Below are 21312 nucleotides of genomic sequence, written 5' to 3'. Positions count from 1 at the left end.
CGCTCTGCAGTCCCAAATCTGAAATCTCCTGAGCTCACACTACAAGGGATTATACCTGTTACAAGTGACAACTCTATAATCTGTTATCAGATTTCTCCACCAAAAATAGTTCTAGTCACAAAGACTACTTGAGTTAGTATCTAGAAAACTTATTTTCTCTGCAGTTGCTCCAGTTTTAAATTTCTCTTTCTGTGGTTAGAATGCGAAGGACCACAGTAAATCATCTCTTTTGCTGTTGTGCACCACATCTCTCGGGTAAATACAATGCCAGTATTACAATGTGAATTGTTAATATTCCAAGACTGAATACTGAAGTCAGTGGAAACTTGACATGTAGGATGATGGGATTATCATACAAGTTCAGTAAAAGGCAAGTACATTTTATTGTTTTACACAGTCATTTTCCATGAGGTACTTTTGGATCATCCAGTTTTTGGGGTTTTTTTGTTCAAAGATTTTGACTGCCTCACAAAAAAACCCAACATCTAGGGGTTGATAATCAAATGAAGCTACTATAGAGGAGGTGGAGAGCTGATCTGAAGACTTTCTCAGAAAGTGTCATTACTTCTTCACTGGGTAAACATAAAAGTCTAATGAATGAACTTCTTTAGAGATCAGTTGGTTCAGGGTCAATCAATTTTTATTAGTGAGCTGGCTGATGGCGTAGGCAGTGTATATATTAAATTTGTAGATGACATAGAGTCTGATGGGGTTGTAAGCATGTTGGAAGACAAAATTGTATTCAAAATGATCTTGGAAAACTGAGGAAATTATCAGAAGAAATGAGATTAATTTGTAGACTTAAGTGCAAACTATTGTGCTTCAACAGGATTGACAGCTTCACCGCTACTGATTAAGTCGAAATTTTACAGAAATAAAATTTGAGTATTAAAATGGACCACTAACTATTCCTCAGTCCTGGCTTTGTGATGGAGGAAAGCCAAAGCTCAAACTGGAATATATCTATATCTGAGTTTACATGCAAAAGATAAAAATTAGTCCTGGTCAGTTCAGGTTTGTTGGGCATAAGATGGGAGTGAGTCTAGAGAGGAGCATCACAGGGATGAAGGAGAGTCTAGCATGTGACTTATGGCAAAGACCAGAAGAATGCAGGTTATTTATTTTAGAGAAAAACAGTCAGTGGGTGATGTGTTAACAGTCTTCAAATATATTTTAAAATGTCAGCAAAGAGGATGCAGCCTCCAAATGCATAGTGCTAGATGATAAATAATAGGCTTACTTGTTAGTGAAGAAAACACAAGTTAGAAATCGGGGAAAACTTTCTAAAATGATATGCCATTTGGATTATTTGCTTGAGAGGCTTATGAAATCTTCATTACTGGAGGTTAATAAATATATAAACAAGCATCTGTTAGGGATGACAAGAGGTATAAATCGCCTGCCTTGGCAGTGGTGGAAATGAAGTAGGCTTCTCTTGAAGAAACTTACAGCCCTGTTTTCTGGATTTCTGTGTGGTTTTGTTTGTTTTTTTTTGTTGTGATTCTAATGGTAAATTGATATTACCAGAAAATGTATTTCAGGGTTTAGGATTACTCTACTGCTTTATATAGTTAAAACCTGAAAAAAATCACACCTGCAGGTGATATTGTTTATACTTCAGTGATAAGAGGATTTCTTAAATTAGGCAGATCAATATTGATATGCTGATCATTAGTTATTTAATATATCTGTGATAGATTAAAATCAGACATTATTGTCCTTTCAGTATGTGTATCTTCCTTCTGGAGAACGTCCTTTTATGACCATGCCTAAAATAAACACTTTTATCTGCTCTGACATTTTGATGGTATATAAAATATATTGTTAGTATTATGGCTGGTTTTAAAGTGTCAGATTTATTCTGATTCCTATTGTGACCTCCTGAAAGTGGTAATTTGTAAAACACAGTAAGAATATTAATAGGTCTCACAGGCTCATTAGTCTACGTGGCATTAGAGTTTATTCCTAACTTCAGTAGAAGTTTGTGCAATAAAGCAGAATTGGCCTCTGTGCCTTTGGTCTTATTCATACTGAAGTGCCCTTCTATGTGACACGATACTTCTGTGTAAAGTAGTATAAACTCAGATCGGAAACTAACATGACATCGCAGAGAGGAATAACCTACAGCAGGATCTGATGGGAAATTGGGAGAGGCAAAGGACTGGGTTTCTTTAGCCCCTGTAACTGCCTTACCCACGTGGAGATGGGCATGGCAGAGCAGGCAGGGTGCCCTGTGCCGTTTGAGGTGTGTGGGACACTTGCAACAATCCTCTGTAGAGGTGAGCAGGTCACCAGTAATCCAGCGGTCAACAGCTGTTCTGCCGACCTCCAGGACCTTTCGTTTTTCATAAAGAAAGTAATTTTTTGATCCTCTGATTTGATCCACTGTGGATTACAGGTACACTGGGAATGTGTATTTAGGTCCACAGTTCAGTTACAGAAGGATTGAGGACTGAAACACTTTTACTGAGAAGAAAGTTATTTTTACAGTAGTTGTATATAACAGATAAACATTTTTAGACACTGTGACAGGAAATTGGAATCCTGACTGCTAATTGTCATTTATGCTCAAATCGAGAAGCTTATTTTAGATTTTTCATGCTTTGCATATTTTCACATTTCTACCCTAAGCATTTTCAATTCCTTTTGTTGCCTTAAATGTCCTACGTCTTTAACATTTGGAAGAATGGACAATTTCCACCAGGCTTGTTTGTTCTGAGTTTCAGCATTACCTCATGGTTTGATCCCATCAACGCTCTAAATGTAAATGCTCTAAAAAGTAAATGCTCTAGCTCTCTTACTTTTGGATCCCTGTGCAAAGTTGTAAATGAATTTGATATTGTGCACAGATGTCAGCTCCATTGTAAAGTTAGAACACTGAATTCTGATTCTGTGACAGCTGAGCTTAACATTCACTGTAATTTAGAAAAAAAGAAAAGCTATCAATTGCCTTAGTATTAATAGTAGTTCACTGCAGTTACTGGGGGCTGTGGGCACCATGCATGGTGATACTTGCAGGATCAGAGTTGGAACTTGGTTTATGTGACTGTAATGTTGGCCATTTTCAGACAAATGTCTAGACAAACTATTTCTCAAAATGTATGTGAAGAAGAGGAGCCAAGAAGCGTTTGTGATATCGACTGATGACATTTGTAATTTCTGTAGTGAAATAATTTTTTTATGAAAGCTGGAGCATTCCAAAAATACATTAAAACAAGTAAGTCTGAGTTCAAGATTGAATTTAAGATGTTTCCAAGTGGCAAAACATTGCCAAAAAGGCTCAAGTGTAGACCAGATGAATAAGAACACAGTCCATGGTTAGATTTTTTGGGACAGGTATGGTGACAGTTTTGCATCTCTGATAAAAGAAGCACACATCACTCGAGTCTTACAGTTCTGTTCAGTCATATTATCACTTATAGTTCTGTTCAGTCACTCTGGGTTTCATAGAGAGGAGCAGTGTGTTTGGGGAGTACTTAGGCAAGGGGGCATGCATTATTCAGTGCGCATGCAGTGTTTGAGGATTAATTGAGAGGCTCGTTAAAGGGTAGAAAGATCTGTTGCAAGTGGCTCATCAGGTGAACTACAAAGCCTTTTGAACTGCTCCCTCTGCACACTGCTGTTGAATTGGACTCAAGTTGGGGAGAAGAAACAATGATTTTTCATTATGGAAAGAGCTTTTGCTTTGAATGGGGATATGTCCTCAACTGAAATGATTCTTAACCACTTGAATAAGCAGATTTCAGGATGAAATCATAGATTTATAAATGTCTCTATGTATTGAATGACAATAGGGAAATGACATTTACATTTTGAAGCACTCTTTAGGGAATGAATTGTAAGTTAAAAAGTACTGTTGTTCTGTATCAGCAGGGTTAGTGGTAGCTGATAGAGAAATGGAAGGATAATGCTGGAATATATATTTAGCTCTGGATGAACAAGTGGCTTTTCCATGGAGCACAGAGGTAGCAGGAGCTCTGGTTCCTGTGGTAAACCTCTGACTGAGAAGGGCTGATGTCAGTAGCTCTATTCTCCTGCAAGTTCTGCCAAGCTCCTACGTGTATTTAGGATTCACAGTGTGGCATTCAAACAGAATCAGCCCTGCTAGTAGTTGTTACCACATACTTTGTAACATGTAGAGCCAATTCCATTTTTCATACGTGTTTTCTAGGAGCAGACTGGACTAAGCATTGGTACCTTGCTTCTGTCCGTAAAGTCAGGAGCTGCCATAATTTTGTTCTGTGGATGGTGTGACTTTATGGACAACGTTTCCCCCAACACAGAGCCTGTTAGCACAACCAAAAGCAAGAACGGTAGCCTTCCTGTCACAGTGAGGATTAATTGACAAACCAAGTGATACTGTTGTGGAACAGGTGAGGGTGAAACCCAGAGGAGTGACTATGGCTATTAACTTTCCCTTGGAAGTCTTCCCTATATATTGGAGTGTTTTTGAGGTTGTGATTGAGTTTGGTTTCAGACGAGAAGCATATGGCAGTGGACTGGGGAGCTGAGACTTTGCTGGGACAGGGAACATCCAAAGAAGCTGCCCAAGTAATTGAATCACTTGTTCTGCTTGAGTCAAGCCACAGAATGCTGCAAGTTTTCTCTGAATACGGTCTCATTTTTGAGAATTAATTTTTATCAATCCTGTCTAGACCTGTCCTGTGTTCATTTTCTACAAATAGACTTCAGCAAATGGAAGAATTTACCATATCAATACATTTTCACTATACATTACAGAATACTCAAGGATGGCAATTGGAATTTATAATCACAAATGCTTAGGACAGAAGTGTGATTCTACAAGTTGCAAGGTGATGATGCAAAAAGGAACTAAAAATTTCACCTTATCCCCTGTCAGGTATTTTATAGCTAACAAGCTACAGGTCAAGAATTATTTTACAAATAATCTGAGACAACTATTGTTGATTTTCCAGGTAATTTACAAATAGAAGAGTAATTTGTCTGAACAAATAATGTAAAGCAAAGTTCTGTGATATTCCTGTGTATTGAGATTAATTTAGTGCTCATATACATAGAAAGCACAGGGCTTCATTCCAAGTGATTTACTTAGGTGCCTTTTTATTGGGGGACTTAGAGTATGAACTGTTCTCTGTAGCTCAGCATCTGTCTCTTCCTTTCCTGTATATACATCTTTGCAGAATATTTACCATTTTCGGGAAATACAATTTGTCTCACTATTCTCAGAGCTTCAGCTTTTCTCAGTTATAATAGAAACCAGGCTAGTGAGGGTGGCAAGTGAATTCGCACAGGACAGGCAAAATCCAGGGTATGTACATGGAGATGATGCTGTTAAATAAGCAGACAACTGTAGGTTTAGATGAACAATTTTCCAGCCATCTGTTCCAAATTGATGGCAGAGTATCAAAACTATTGAGTACTTAGCGATAGCTGTTAGAGGTATCTGTAAGCTCCTTACAAACAGTGGGTGTGAACCACTGGTGGTCTACAAGTTCATGAGCCAATGTTTCACAGCTGAGCTGTGGAACTACATTGCAGGAATGTTGTTTTCAACTGGAAGCGTAACGTATAATGATATTTGAAATATTCTGGCAGAGGTCCACTTACCTAAATTTTTTTAAACCTGTTGCCTGCAGACAGTATACCTGATATTTAAGGCATATGATTTCTCTTTTCTGAGAGGGGACAGTAAATTGACACCAAGCACTGATATGCTAAAAGAGAAAATAATAGAAAATTCCAAGGCAAGTACAAATAAGCCTTCTTGTCTGTGTGCCAAGGATGCCTGACATTGCTATCCATACTGTTACTGATGCTCTACCTGCAATTTAGATGAAATCTGTGCCTAGCTTGTCCAGATTTCAAAAAACGGAATAATGCATTTCTATCTCCTTGCTGATGCTACACACAGTCTTCTGTAATCACTACCAAAAGATAAGAATTAAATGCGAAGAAAAAATAGCAAAAAAAAAAAATGCTGTTCTGATGGGGGAGGCAAAGACAGATATAAAAGAAAGGTTGTATGTGCAATTGGTGCTGTGATAATAATTTGAAATGCAATTACTAAAGGTCAGCCATCTCCAAAGGCAAAACTTGCTCTGTTGCTTGTGGAGTAATCTGGGGGGGAGAGGCTTGTAGGAAGCAGGAGGCTTACAGGAAGTAACAGCTAGGGATGAGGTGGGCAGCAGAGGACAGCAGATTGTCTTTTCTTCCTTAGGACCTTAGATCTTCTAATGATGAAATCACATACATCTCTAGTTATCATATACTTGACAGTGTTACAAGTCATGGATGACCTTGCTCCATTCCTGTTTCATTATACCTCTGCTTTTACACATCTGCTGCTCGAGGGAACAGCAGAACTAATTCCCTCCCACGTGCTTCTATGCGATTTGATAATTTACTAACAAAGACAACATTTCCCCCCCAAAAAAAATTACACCCAAAGATTTGAAGAGACAACTGCAAATCATAAAATAGAAGCCTGAAAATCTACCTACAGTATGCATAACACAAGTTATATTTTCATTAAGGTAGTCCATTGAAAAAAAATGGCATAAATGTTCTTTTTTTTCCTCTTGCACTTGACACTATGTGCATAAAGATGTGAGAGTCTGAATGTGGTGTTATTTATTATTATTGTTGTTGTTATTTAGTAAAGCCACAGAGCTGAAATGATAAGTAACCAAAACCTCATAATAATAAGTAGGCATGACTCATGAGTTGCTCATAAAGTATTTGTTCCATTAATCCAACTCTATGGTTTGGTTTGAAAGTAATTACATTTTGTATATCAGTGTGAATAAATTGATGGTTTGGAATCACTTGAAATTTCTTATCAATCCATCAGCTAATATCCCTTACTTATAATTTGCATTCTTAACAGAGTAAGTGACTCAAAGCTACTTCTTATTTTATTTCTTTTTATAGTCATTTACAGCTTCCTTTGATCATATGGTAATATCCTTCACTTTCACATCCTTCAGCGTCTTAGAGGCAACAGCTATCAACTTGGTTCTATTTTTATCCTTTATGGAGGCAAAACCAGAAGTTTCTCTGACCTCTTGTAATATTTAAGGAAATTTGAGGAATCTGAAGCTCAGTTGTGTTGAATGCACATTTATCTATGTAAAATATGCGAAATGCTAGGAGAATCTGAGACAGATCCAAAAGCTATAACAAAAAAAAAAAAAATAATTAAAAACTTTACGTGCTAATCAAAATGCTGTCCACACATAGCTGCCAAATAGGCCATATGTGGCCAATGCAAATACAGGTGTGACGTGACTGTTCGTTGTTATGCTAGATTAGTCAGTTCCTGAAGACACAGCATTAATGTTGGAGGACAATTTCTCTGGGATTTGATGGGTCATCTGATTATCATATTTTGTATTATTCTTGCTAATCTCATGCTGTAGAATAGATGAATTTGTGAGCAGGTAAATAAGGAGAGTGCTACTATATTGAAAGGAGTTGGAACAAAAGATCACTTTTCCTCCTGAGACATTTATGCAGCAAAGCAGAGGGTCTTTTGCAAACACAAGAGAAAATTATTGCCATATGTAATCTTTTATGTAATATTGCTAATGAAAGAAAGTATTACCACTGGAAAAGATTTCCTTTGTCCAACCCCCTCCTTAAATCTACGTGTCTCATTTTCATGAATTTGAAGTGCAGGAATTCAGGGCCTGTGTTAGTGACAGAGGGACGAATAGCCCATTTTTATGCATTGTACATAATGATGAAAGAGCAAACCAGATTTGAGTCATGTAGGCTACTGCTTAAACTTGCCCAAAGCTTTCTCAGTAAGAGGTGACTAAGCTTTTTAGGTTCTGTAGCTGTTTCTGGAAAGGTCGTTGCATCTGTTAAGTCCTTCATTTGACAGAATAGCTTTTTTCTTGCTCTTATGTAATATCATCTATGTTGGCCTTATAAAATATTATGAATGTTCTTTGATAAAAAAAACCAAACACTAAAAAATATGGGTTAAGATTTTTTTACTTGTCTTTAATCATTTGACATGAAATTTGTCTCTCTTTCTTGAAGTACATTGCAGATGCCCCTACTATCCAAATTCATTAGATCTTTTCAAACCTGATAAGTGCTGGCATCCTGTTATTAATACTCTTGCAAATTCTGAAGTAAACAGATTTCAGAGACACTTGACTGTTAGTGTGAAGACAAGGTCAAAGAGTTGAATGACAAGTCCTCTTGATACAATAAGACTACCCATCAATCAGTTTTACTAGCAACTTCTTAATAAAGAAAAGAGATCAGAACATGACAAAATCGTGCCTTTGAAAATATATGTGCATGACATCCATTTTGGTATCCTTGGAGTAGTAGTTAATGATGAACAACTATTATATATGGTCTGGAAATATGGTAGTCTCCTGTAGGAGAACCTCTTCTGCAGTTTAAAACTTCTGAAACTCAGAAATTGAAAAAAATTGTATTATGCCAAAGCTTTCCGAACATATTAAAGTAACTAAAATAAGGAAGATGGTTAAATTTAATTTAAGAACTGCCACGTTTTAGTATTGATAACTCAAGGATGGTCATTTACAGCCATTAAAACCAATTTTATTTCAGTTACTGAATACTCTTTTGCATGAGTGTGCAAGCTTCACTGTTAATGCATTCGGCAAATACACAGCTCAGAAGCTAGGTCATTTTCCTCTAGCTTTCTGCTGAAAATTTTTGGAACATTTCAGCCTGCCATTGTCTTTCATTTCCTTAAATCTTCTGTGGCATTTATTCTACAAGGTTAGATGTTACAGAGAGGGTAGTCACTGGTAAAGTTAAATGCAGCCAGTCTACCAGTTTAATAGTAGGACAAGGTCTAAAGTTAGACAGATGGCTCTGGAAGAAGGAATTAATTTTATCTACTAATTAAATGTATAGGAACAACAAAATTATGACTCAGATCTCTCATTTTTATTAGCACAGGATATAAAAAATAAGAGAAAATATAAAATGCCTACCTGTGAAAGGACATCAGATGCATTCAACAGTTCAGATATTATATGTGTCTTTGAGCTATGTTGTGAGGCTTTTTCACTTGGTCATTATCTCAAGATGATAATGAGAGTTTGTATCAGTAAAAAGAAAACAGAAGTCAGTCCATACGTGGAGATCCAGGCTGAACACAAGATACATTTATGTGTAAATGTACTTTACTATACGAAGCTGAGAGAAGGAGGGCAGATTGCATTCTGCTGTGTTCCGTGGGATTACCCACAAGAGTGGGGCAATAGGCATTGCACTGAGCGACTACTCATGGCCACTCTCCTTTTATTGTCTCCAGTGATAGCCAAAGTCTTGATTTCTTTGAAAAAGACTGCCTTGCAGTGGATGTGGTTTGGAAGTAAGAGCAGCACACGTGTCTTAGCCTCTCCCCAAACACTGGAATGTTGGTTTTCATTTTGCTGGTGTAAGATTGAGCTGGTTTCTGAGTCATGTTTAAAAGGTACTTAATAAAATATGCCTAGTGGGACTAGTGGCTAGCATTTGGGATCTGTACATTTATTTGTAGAATAGTGGTGTTGTGCTGAACTTTCACTATGAACCTGAGGCTTGACTGCATATACCAAGAGGTTTGACAGAGTTTTATAGGTTAAATTCCCCAAAGCAGTGGTTTTGAGTGGAATCAACAACAGCAAGAAAAAAAAAAAAAAAAAAGAAAAAGCTTTCATTGGGCAAGCCATGTACTTTTTTCATATAAGCTTGACTGCTCTGGACATTGGAAAAGACTTGGTTATATGACTGCGAAAAGTAATGCAGCTAAAATGCTTCTGTGCCCCCTTTCAAGCTGCAAATGTATAGTCTGGGATATGACTGCAAATTTCAAATTTCATATCCAAAGATTGTGTAGGCCCTGCATTGCAGGTTCTTTGCCTATCAGTAAATGTGAGGGTATCTTTTGTTGGATTAACCAACATTGCTGCACAGCTGGGCACTTCTTTGACACAGGCAGACTCCAAGCAGAGTTCTGATTCCAGTGAACTTAAAGACAAAACAAAATGACAAAGCTTTTGTTTTTAGTATGGTCAAGTCTTTATGTGAAATTGTGCATTTCCTAGAAAATATTCAGATAAGTTCCTTCTCTGACTTGGTGCTCTAATTGTGTTGATTGTCTACAGAAAGTGATTTTTGTTGCACAGTATCTTCAACAAAGACAAATCATGTTAAATAATTTTCATTAACTGCAGAATCACAAAGTGGTTGAGGTTGAAAGGGAAAGCTTGACATCATTGAATCCAGCCCCCTTGTTCAAAGCATGGTGCTCTAGACCTTGTCCAGTCGACTTTTGACTATTTCCAAGGATGGAGATTCCACAACCTTGCTGGGCAACCTGTTCCAGTGTTCAACCACCCTCATGGTAAAGAAGATTTTTTTCTTACATTTAAATGGAGTTTAATGTGCTCTGGTTTGTGCCCACTGTGTCTTGCCATGTCACTGGGCACTGCCAAGAAGAGTCAATCTCCATCTTTTCTCCCTCCAATCAGGTATATATGCACATTGATAAGGTTTCTCTTGAGTCTTCTTTTCTCCGGGCTGAACAGACCCAGCATTCAGTCTTGCCCTGGGTGGAGGATACTCCATTCTCCAACCACCTTTGTGGATGTTTGCTGGGCTTACTCCAGTATGTCCATGCCTCTCTTGTACTGAGGAGCCACAGTACTGCAGATGTGTCTCACCAGTGCTGAGTGGGAAGGATCACCTCCCTTGGCCTGCTGGCACTGCTCTTCCTGATGCAGCCTGAAAGACTGCTGGCCTTTTTTGCTGCAAGGGCACATTGCTGGCTTACATTCAACTTGATGTCCACCAGGACCCCCAGGGCCTTTTCTGCAAAGCTACTTTCCAGCCTCTTGGCCTCCAGGATGTACTGGTGCATGGTGTTGTTCCTCTCCAGGTGCAGGATTTTTCACTTCCCTTTTTTGAGCTTCATGAAATTCCTGTTTGTCCATATCTCCACAAGATGTGCCACTGATGCATCAGCTGCTCCTCACAGTTTTGTATCATCTACAGACTTGCTTTCATCATCCCAGGGATCTCTTTCTCATCACCTCAGAAGCTGTGAAGTCTGTTGACATCCATCTGCAGCTCTTTACCGCTAGACCTAGATCTTCTACCACCACCACAAGAGTTCTCCAAGGAAGGGGCCCATCTCCTGCTGTACCAGCTTCAGTGAGAGACCTCAGACACCCCAGCAGCCTCAGACCTGCAGAACTGCATATTCTGCTGCCAGGTCCATCTGGGTTTTAATGGTAGATTCTCGGGGAAGCAGGAGAACGTGTAATAACCTTCACTTCTACAAAAAGGACTCATTTTTAGATGCTGGATCACTTTTTTCTCTTCTTAATCCCCCTTAATGCCAGACAAAAACGTCATTGAAGTTTTCAGCTCCTTGAGTGCTTTGTGTTATTTTGATTGTAGATAACTGTTCTTGTTCTGTGGGGGTTGCTTTCAATTGCACTTGAAATTACATGGCAACAATTTATAGTGGACCCGGCTTCCGTTGAGAACAGTCACCATAAAGTGAACAAATGTATTAGCACAGGGGTCTTCAAACTACAGCCCGTGGGCTGGATACGGCCCCCCAGGGTCCTCAATCCGGCCCCCGGTATTTACAGACACCCCCCCGCCAGGGGCTGGGGGGGAAACCAAGCAGCCGCAGATGGCTGCCTGCCACTGCATCCGCATGCCGCCCCCCTGGTTAAAAAGTTTGAGGACCCCTCTATTAGCATGTCACCCTGGTATATATCAACCCTCCCTCCTATGAAGCACAGTGTCAGCTGTGAACACATTCTTAGTGCCATTTTCTTTTTACAAAACAGATCCAAGCATGGCATATATTCAGAAGTCTTCTACCAAGGATCCTCTCCTTACTGTTTTATTTTTAGAACTTTCATTACCATGGCGTGGAAGCACCATCGATCCATGTGGAAGTGTTAATGGCCATCAAACCCCCTGCTTCCTGCACTTGTTGCTATGACATGTGATCTTCTGAGTTTGGAAACTCCTGTATAAACGCATGTATTTTTCTTAGGATTCTGTTTCCTAGCAAAATGTGCTGCATTTGCTGTGGCTGGCCCTCGTAATCTGTCAGCATAATTTATAGGAACACTTCATGGCACCTTCTGCCGCTAACAGTCTCTCAGAGTCCTGCAGAAAAGGCTGGTTCTGCCTCCTAATTTTAAGAGCCATGATGGTGGCACTGTTTGTCTTTTCTGGATCTATTTTGGATTTATGTCTGGCCAAGGCTTTGGAAGAGCTGCTATAAAAGCAGAAACATCTGCTGGGGCTTTATGTGCTGCTGGCTTGCCAAGTTCAACAGCAGGCCAAACTACAGCTGATGGGCTCAGCCCTCCCCAGGTGTCACTGCAGTTACAGGAGAATGACTGCAAGGGAAATTTGGCCGCTGAAAGCTCTAAACAAAATAATTTTGTTAAAAAAAAGAGTGTCAGGAATTGTAGAAGGCTATTAGGAGATTATGACTGGGGTCATTAGCGGGTAAGAGAAACATATCCTGCTGAAGTGGCTGTGAGCACGTGAGTTCACCTGGTCCTCCTGGTAGTGCAGCACCCTCAGGGGTGCCTGCCCCCATCCTTAACTGCAGGCTTTCCCCACTGCCTTCTGCACACTGCCCGCTCAGGTGGCACAGACACATGGCGATTTTAAAGGCTGTTAGGAAATCCTCATCTTGTTTAACTGTCTGAATGTTTTCACTACTTCATGCAACCTTGTTCATGGGCAGACATGGGTGAGGCAGGCGGTGTTTCTGACATGGACAAACTTCTGTTGCAGCAATTCAAAATGATGCCTTAAAATCCTTTGTAAAAGCTCTGTTCCTGTTGTAGTTGTAATAACTTAGAATAATCACTTCTTTGACACTGTAGACATGGAAACTGATATCCTGGATGAACTTGTGCTGCATCTGAGCATTGCCCAGCCTCCATCCATGATGTGTTGTATAACAGTTTCAGAGAAGCATGCCAGAAACCCCACAGCAGAAAACCGTGGGGCAGTTGATGGATCTCTAATACTCTCACCATAAGACTTGATACCTTCCAGAGTCTATTTATCTACATTTACTTCCTGTTTAGGATATTTTCATTCTTTATAAAAATGTCCAGTTGCTCCCTTAGTTCTGCCAAGCATTTGGCTTCAGATGCAGAGCACCACAGTCAAATTACTGAGAAAACATTGACTTAATTTACCTTTTTATAAAGTGCTACTACCTAGCTATATAATTCACTCCCCCTCCCACCTTCCCCAGAGCAATCATAAAATTGAGGTCAGCACTTCAGCGGCAAAACCAAAAAATCTACAAATAGAGTTAAAGAAGATTTCCACTTACTGAAGAGTACGTAGCTGTTATAGTTGGCAGAGCCCATCACTAGAGGAATAATTAGTCAGATGTGAATGTGCATATACAGTTTAATAAATTATGATCAGTTTCTAAAATTTTGTAAATGTTCTTGTTGCAGCCAGATCTATCCAGTGGTTACAAGAAAACTTGCTGTTCTGGTCAGAAAGCACAAGGCCAAGTTCTCTCCTCTCATACATCCCAGCATCCTCCTTGCCTTCCCAGGAGCTGCCTGACTGAGAATAAAGTTGTTTCAGAAATATTTCAGATGTGTGTAGTGGTTTAAATAAAAACCTTGTGCTGTGGTAAATACCTAGCATTTTTCCATGGTGGAGAATTTTAATGTTCCTTGCAAACCTAAAGAAAATGTTCTTAAACCATCCCCTTTCCCCAAAGAACACATGTATGTGAGAAGAGAAATTTTCCTTTGCAATTACTCATTTCCACTCACAGTACTTGTAAAAGAGGAATCGTACTAACAGTGATGTAAGGATGTGACCACTTCTAGCAGTATAGTTAGTACACAAAATTTTGGAAAATTGCATTTTAGCACCAAAGGCTTTTCTTTCTTTTTTCCCTAAATTTTCAGCAGTCATAGCCTTTTTTTCAAGGGTGGTTGGTTGTTCAAACTGTTGGAAGGAAGTTAACACTATATAGGAAGTGAAGTATTCATTTCTTTTGTATGTAGCAATTACATAGTTCAGTGAAACCACTGGCTTTTTTCCAACACAGTAGTTTTAGAAATAATAAATTGAGCTTTTGAAGGAAAGCCTTTTTATTAAAAAATAAACACCTAATAGTAAAAGTGTTTCTGTACTCTAATCCAGCTAGCATTTTTATGGTACAAAAATTCCCAGATTAATAGTAATCATTTTTGTAGCACTGTGGGAATTCTCAGTTCTGGTATTTTCTTTATGTTTCTAATATGCCAGAGCTGTCCCTCAGTAGCAAACCCCTCAAATTCTCCATGTTATACTCCATTCCTTGCTGAGACCTACTGATGCAATACTGGATTTGCACCTGCTGAAACTAAATCTGCACAGGACCATTTCTTAGGATAAGAAGTTTTCTTGCACACTAACAGTTACATGATATGTTGAATTCAGCGAAGAAAGTATGGTAACAAACTGATCTTTCCCTATTTAACACAATTTCATTCTCATTTTCTACTCCCTTATTTAGGTCACTCCAATCCTTTGTGGGAATGAGTTGTAAACAGAATTACTGAACCAATCCAGGTTAAAAAGAAGTCTTCAAAGCCATTAATTTGAAGGTGGATCATGTCAGTTTTGTTTTTAGCAGGAGCAAATGGCTGGTTTAGAATGATGGTGTGGAATTGTTAAGGTGCCCCCAAACCTGGCTGTGTCCAGCTACTGCACCCTGAGGGCTGCCTGCTCCACTGCCTGCTCCACTGCCTGCTCAAGCCCTGCCTGGGTTGCAAAGCTACCAACGAAGAAATAACACAGAGCTTTTACTTTTTACAAAAGTAAGACATAACCCTGTGTTCCTGGCAGTGTCTTGTCTGCTTTGTCACTGTGACACAGCTTGTCTCATGCTTGAGTGGATTCATCACAAATATCTGTGTACTGCAAGCATGGCTACAGGCTGTAACTTCCAAGACATGCTGTCAGCGAGTGCTGTGTGTTGGTGATGGAATTAATGTATCAAGGCAGTAGTTTCACAATAGGTGTCTTACCTAAACTAACAGTTCCTGGGAGAAAAGGCGATGGCTGCAGGTAATAGAAGCTAATGTGATGTTTTGCGGACCTGTAAAATATAAAGGCTAATTATTGGAGATGTGCAGCAAAGTAATAAGGAGCTTGAAAATGTAACTGATAAGCAGAGCAATTATAGGCTAATGAGCAGGATGTTTATGGTATATTGAAGGACTAATGAAGGGCTGCAAAAGATAACTGTGGTGGTATACAGTGAAACTCTGCAAAGTAGGAATGTTTAAATACAGCACTGAAAGATATGTAGTATATACTAAAAACATAGTTCTGCTAACTATTGGAGTTTAAGTGTGTGTGTATATTGTACAGGTTAAGAAATTAGCCAAAACCAGCACATGATAAATGCATGACAGAAGATACCAGTAAGGAAAAACATGATACAGTACATAAGTATGTATTACATAGCTTGAATTTCTGTGCCAAGTAACATCTCCATCCATACACAGAGCTCCGTTTATAACCTTCCATGTTCCCTCATAAGAAAACATGAGTGGTTCCTGTTCTGTGCAAAGCTTTCTGTCCGGACAGCTCTGAGACAGGGTAATTCCTGGAAAACATGGGCTTTGAAACACTTTCTGCAAAGGTAATTGCAACCTCAGCATAGAAAGTTGTAGCATGGCATGCCAGTATGGGGCACAGTCAGCCCAGGTACCTTGTAACGTTAGGGGAGCCCACTGTTAGACCCTCAGGGGAGAAGCCAATGTGTAGCATCATTTAGTATTTGTTGTCTGTGATTTGTAAGCACCTTGCAAAATAAAGCTGTGCTCCATTTCTCACTGTGAAGTTAGTAACCATAGTTTCTGAGGAAGGATCTGACTCCCTAAAGTCACCTAGCAAGGTGAATTGGGTATATTTAATGCATTGAATAAAACTCCGGTTCTAAAATTTGTGACATTATGATCCTCCTTGTGTTTTCACTCTGTATGAATGCAGCTGTTCAGTGTTTTGGTTTAATTTGTTTTTTTTCTTTTTTTTTCTGTGGATTTTTTTAGGTCAATATTTTACAATCAAATATATACTTACAGGTTACTAAAAAGCCACTAAAAATGGTCACCTGCCCTTTATTGTGCTCCCACAGAGTGATCAAGACTGTAGGGCTCTTCATGTGCACATAATAGCTGTAAAAATGGGAAGGAATTTCTGTAACTGTATAAATGCAGAGTTGTACCATATTCTGTACTCATCACAGCATTACAGAGCAGGTCACTTCAGCTAAAAAGGCTGTTGTGATAATCCACAGTTCTTGAAAATATCTGTTATTAGCATATGTGATCAATATAAGTTATTGGTAATGGTTTGATAAGTAAAAACAGGATTCATTCATCTTTGTATTGCTTTGGGGACAAAAAGGTAAACTCTCTATTGCCTAAATATGAAGTTGCTAAACTGTTTATCTGTTAGCTCTTGCCTACGCCATTGATTCTTTAGTGTAAAATTGGATTAAGGAAGAAAACATTTCTATATTTCTGGTTTTGAGAAGAAAAATATGTAACTTCAAAAAGACTCAACTTTTCTGGAAAGCAGAGAGAGAAGTATTTTCAGAAAGTACTCCAGCAGAGCTGATACCTGATGAGTAATCTGTTAATTGGTTTGCTAGGGATCATACTGTTCTACAGCCTTTGAAGAAATTTTCATCTGCACGAATTCCTCAATGCATGAGTCAGGTACTGGAATGCAATGTTATAACGTGTTTCTACTCTGAATAAAGGCTTTGGGGTTTTGCAAGTTTTTTATTGCTGTTTAAAAAGATTTTATGAGGCTAACCAAAGTCTCTGCAATTTCCACATTGTACATGTAAGAGCCCTTGAAATCGTCTGTGCTGTTTAAGTAATGAAGATACATTAGTGTACCACTTCTTTAAAGATATTCTTTAAAGATATTCCTTTGGTTACTTTCAGTAGGTTTGTCCTGGCATTTGAAGTTGGTACTTCTGATGTATCTGTTTTAGATATTCCATCAGCCAGTTCTTCATTACACTACTGTTCAATAGATATCTATTTTCCTTACAGATACTTGAGGTATAGGAGATAGTGTTGTCTCTGTTTTTCAGGTAGAGGACCAGAACACAAAGGAAATCCTGGTGTTAGACATAAGTCTGTGATAAAGTAAGAACCTGAATTAATTTCTCTTGCACTTTAAAGTTCATGGTATAAATACTGGATTGTTCTTCTGACCAAAAGGAGAGGAAGGTGAGAAGATGATGTTGAAATACATTCTGGAGAAAAGGAAGTGAGAAGTCCAGTGGGCGTTATGCATAGATCCAGTCTTCCTTGATTCTGTAGCACACATCTCAATTGAATCTTTTTTTTTTCTTTTTTCCCCAACAACTTCAAGCAGATCTTTCCTGTTTTTGTGGGGTTTTTTTTTGTTTGTTTGTTTGTTTGTTTTTCCCCAAAGGCTTTCTTTTCATTTCGCTAAGTAATCCATGAGTCATTTGAAATCTCTTTGTTGTTGCCTTCTAAGATTTTCAGTTAATAGGGCTTGTACAGTACAGCTCGTTTAGCTAGAATGGAACATGAGTTAACCTTCAAGAAGAAAAGGCAGAGGAAATCCAATAAACATATGTGTTAAGTGTTCCAACCTTTCTCTTTCCAATGCATCTCTTCTATTAATTAAAAAAAAATTCTTTGGGTATTGAATTTTACTTGGGAATGCAATTTTCATCTCTCTAAAGATTTTCATTAAATTCTCACTATATAGATTTTAATGTTTCTTATATATATTAATTTATACTTGTAAATATAATCTGGAAAAACAATTAACAATGAGCAATACTGTATCATAGGTGTGAGTCAAGTTGTCAGTGGAGAGCGGTATAATGGTAGCGAAGTTTAGACATGCAAACATTTGGTTCGGTTCTGGTTGCACTTTTGGTTTAATTTCTTCTTTCTTAATATTTCTGTTGGAAGATGCTTAGACTCAGGATTTAGGTACAGTTCCAAATTATGTTAGGCATAGATTTATTTTAGCTCAAATATAGGAAAGTTACATTTTTATGGCTGAGACCCAAATTTCCGAAGTGTTTAGGGGCTTTGGAAGTTTTGTTTAATTGGGGTACATTTCGTACCACTTGAAAGTTTTCCCAACTGTTGTTTGAGGTCACAGTATTAAAACAAGCTACGAAGACATAGTTCTGTCAGCTGTAATAGCATTTTATGATATTGATGTTTGTTAATTGAGCATGCTGCTGTTACAGTGATGAGTGATTTTTCCTTACAGAAAAAAATTAAAAAATGGCACGTTTCAGCAGATGTACATGATTTCAAAGAAGCTATTACCCAGCCACAAGCCGTGTCAGGCACAGGTTGTGTGACGTCTGCATCAGCACATGAGTTAATCACGTCATTCCAGCATCCGATGGTCCCATTGCTCTTGGATGGCCCATCACCTGCCTACTGGAAGTTGTGTTTTCCTATAAGTCCTTCACTGAGTTTTGCTCACTAAGAAACATCCATACAATCTGTAGTCTGTAGTGTGGAGGTGGATAAAGAGCAGCAGGAATCAGCCTGTGGGTGGGTTTCTGTATCCACTGGAATGTTTCACAGAAAACCAAAACACTCACTAACGGCCTCCAAATCACTCAGAACTGCAAGTTAGACCTATCTTTAAGAAATCAGACTTTACAGGTCTTGTTCTGGAGTTCTGCTGTTGTGCTACCACTGCAAAGGATGTTTTACTGTTCTTATCAGGTACATGTGTATCCTCTTTTCGTTATACCTTGAAATATATTTTAATGAATTTTTAGGGAGGAAAGAGAATGTATTTATCCTGAATAACACAGATGGTTCATTTGTGGATTTTGATTTTGCTCTCCTTAACACTTTTGACACACAAGTCTGGTTTTTAACACACAAAAAAAGTATCCTTATGACTGGAAGAGCATAAAGGGCTCCTCCTCTCCTGAATTTGGCAGCTTCTTAATATGTTCTTGAAACAGGCATGCACTGAGATCCCAGAATTCATCCTCCCCAACCCTGTCTGTAGCCCAGTAGTGCAATTACAGTGAATTACGTCCTAGCTCTGTGCCACAAAATGTAATTCTTTATATATGCAGAATCAGGAACTTGGAATTTGTCTCAAGTAAAAAAAAATGTGATGACCTGTTTACTCTGGATTATAGCAGATTTGGAAAACCAAATAATTTGGTCAGTGCTTCCCTTGAATGATGTCCTTGAACTATGTTCTTTTATATGTAAATATCTTAAAGAATAGCTGACATTCCTTAGCTCCCTCAAGACTGGGTTATAGTAAAAAAGATTTGGGACTCTGAATAAATTTCTCCATAGACCCACAGATTTTCTGCCAGTCTGGGTCTTCCTACTTAGGCATGGTGTACGTTTATGGATATGCTTTAGTCTGTTACCTCAGGCTGGAATTGGAATTTTCCCCCTCTCCTTGAGATAGCCAATTTATACCAGAACATAAAAAATGTTTGACTATACAGTTTTTCTACTTTTGCCTGAAAATAACATAGTTACCTTAGTGTACTCTTTTTGTTATAACCTTATTCTTTTCTTGTAGTACTTTTTAGAAGTCATGAGAATTAAAAGAGGAAGTTTTAGACTTGGGCTTTATATCTTTGAAATGCTTTATCTTCTTTGGGCTTCTTGCCTGTACTGTTTTCATACCTTGATACAGTTGCTGCCACTGTCCCTCCTGCAGTGTTACTCTCCAGTGGTCCCATTGTATTAATCCTGGAACTGCCTCTTCAAAGTAAATTGGATCATCTTTAAGGTTCAGAGAATTATTTCAGCGAGTTATTGCTGGGAAATCCACTAACCTGATATTCTTTCCTCAGAGAGAATAGAGTAGGTTCTGTTTCCATCATACATACTTGTTCTGCATGATTTCAGTACACCGGCCTAAACTCAGGATTTTAGTCTTTGATTTAATTTCTTTTCTGTCAAACACCTCTGGCAAATTAGCTTTATCATTGTCCATCCTATTCCCCTTAGAATTTTAATTAGCTTGGTGCTGAATACCCAGTATAGTGCAATTATATACATTTGATTTCTACAGAAATATTTGTCCAAACTGAATTGCATTAACTTTTACAAAACTAAATTGCCAAAGTTGCAGTTGAAGCAATGTTATGGGGAAAAAATAGATCAAATCCATTCAGATGTCATTACAAAATAGGTAAACTCTCAACTTCAGGCTGTGAGTGTGGTCTGTGTGTCTTAGTCTTATGCTCAGTCATTTTTTTTGACTGGAAGAAAAGCAAGGTGTCTTGGTGTGCCTTAAGACCTGATCCAGGCATATCATTCTTTGCCCAATATGCTTGGTGATGCCAAAGGCATAGACAGCTGCCCCATGGCCACAGGTGAGACTTCTTGTATCACATGGAAAGCTGGATGTGTGAAAGTAAAGTAGCCACCTCTGCCTTTGTACTGCTTGCCTTCTGACTTCAAACAACATCCTTGGTGCGGGTGGGATGGGACATGGGTGGGTAGAGGATGGGCACACAGTGCTCATGGAAGCTTCCTGCAGGCACCAACCCCTGTAGGACTGTTCTGCCTCATGTGGCTTGAAGGAGACCTCAGGCTGTGTGCCACCTGTCAAGGTGTACACACTTAGCCAGAGATTTGCTTTCTCACTTTTCTCTCACTGTACTCAGTCATGTTCCTACGAACTTCAGCAGTCACTCCCCTGGTCGAGGAATATGGGACAACAGAGCCTACCAGTGGGTAATGAACATGGGAGACAACGGGGCTATGGGGCAGGAATCACTGCCTAGGCAGTCCTGTGTAACACTGGGAGGGACACAGGTCTCATCCTGGTTCTCTTGGACATGAAAGTTGTTGTATGTTCACAATTGTTTGAATAATGCAGAGGTATTCTGCAGGGCACATTCAGCCTGGTTTGTTAAAGGAGATTGTTATTCCAGTGAAAAAAGGGTGTATAGAGTGGAAGTCCTCCCACAAGTTATCTGTCCTAGGGAGGCATTCTTGGTGAAGAAGGGACAGGTGCCTTAGAAGTGTCTGAATCCCCTTCCAAATGTAAAAGGAAAAACTGTAAATATGGAGAGACCATATGTTGCAATTTGATCCTATGTAGAACAAACAAGGCTTTGTCCAAAGTGATTTAATTTGGGATGTGACTTGCTGTGAGTTTCACTAACTAATGTTTTCCTATACTGACATTTTACTTGTGCGTTCTTTTTATACTAGACATTGCCCATACAGGCACGTATCACACATAACATTTTTCACTGTAGGTTTTTCA

At 38.8% G+C, this 21312-nt stretch overlaps 1 protein-coding gene across 6 annotated transcripts in view; it reads left to right on the top strand.

The window, feature by feature from the left end:
- Positions 1–21312, top strand: part of SORCS2 (sortilin related VPS10 domain containing receptor 2) — a 569561-nt gene that overhangs the window by 296218 nt on the left and 252031 nt on the right. The gene's annotated exons all lie outside the window — the stretch shown is intronic.

Source organism: Falco punctatus (assembly GCF_963210335.1).
Source record: "Falco punctatus genome assembly, chromosome: 1".
Taxonomy (NCBI): domain Eukaryota; kingdom Metazoa; phylum Chordata; class Aves; order Falconiformes; family Falconidae; genus Falco; species Falco punctatus.
This window is presented reverse-complemented; position numbering and strand designations above follow the sequence as displayed.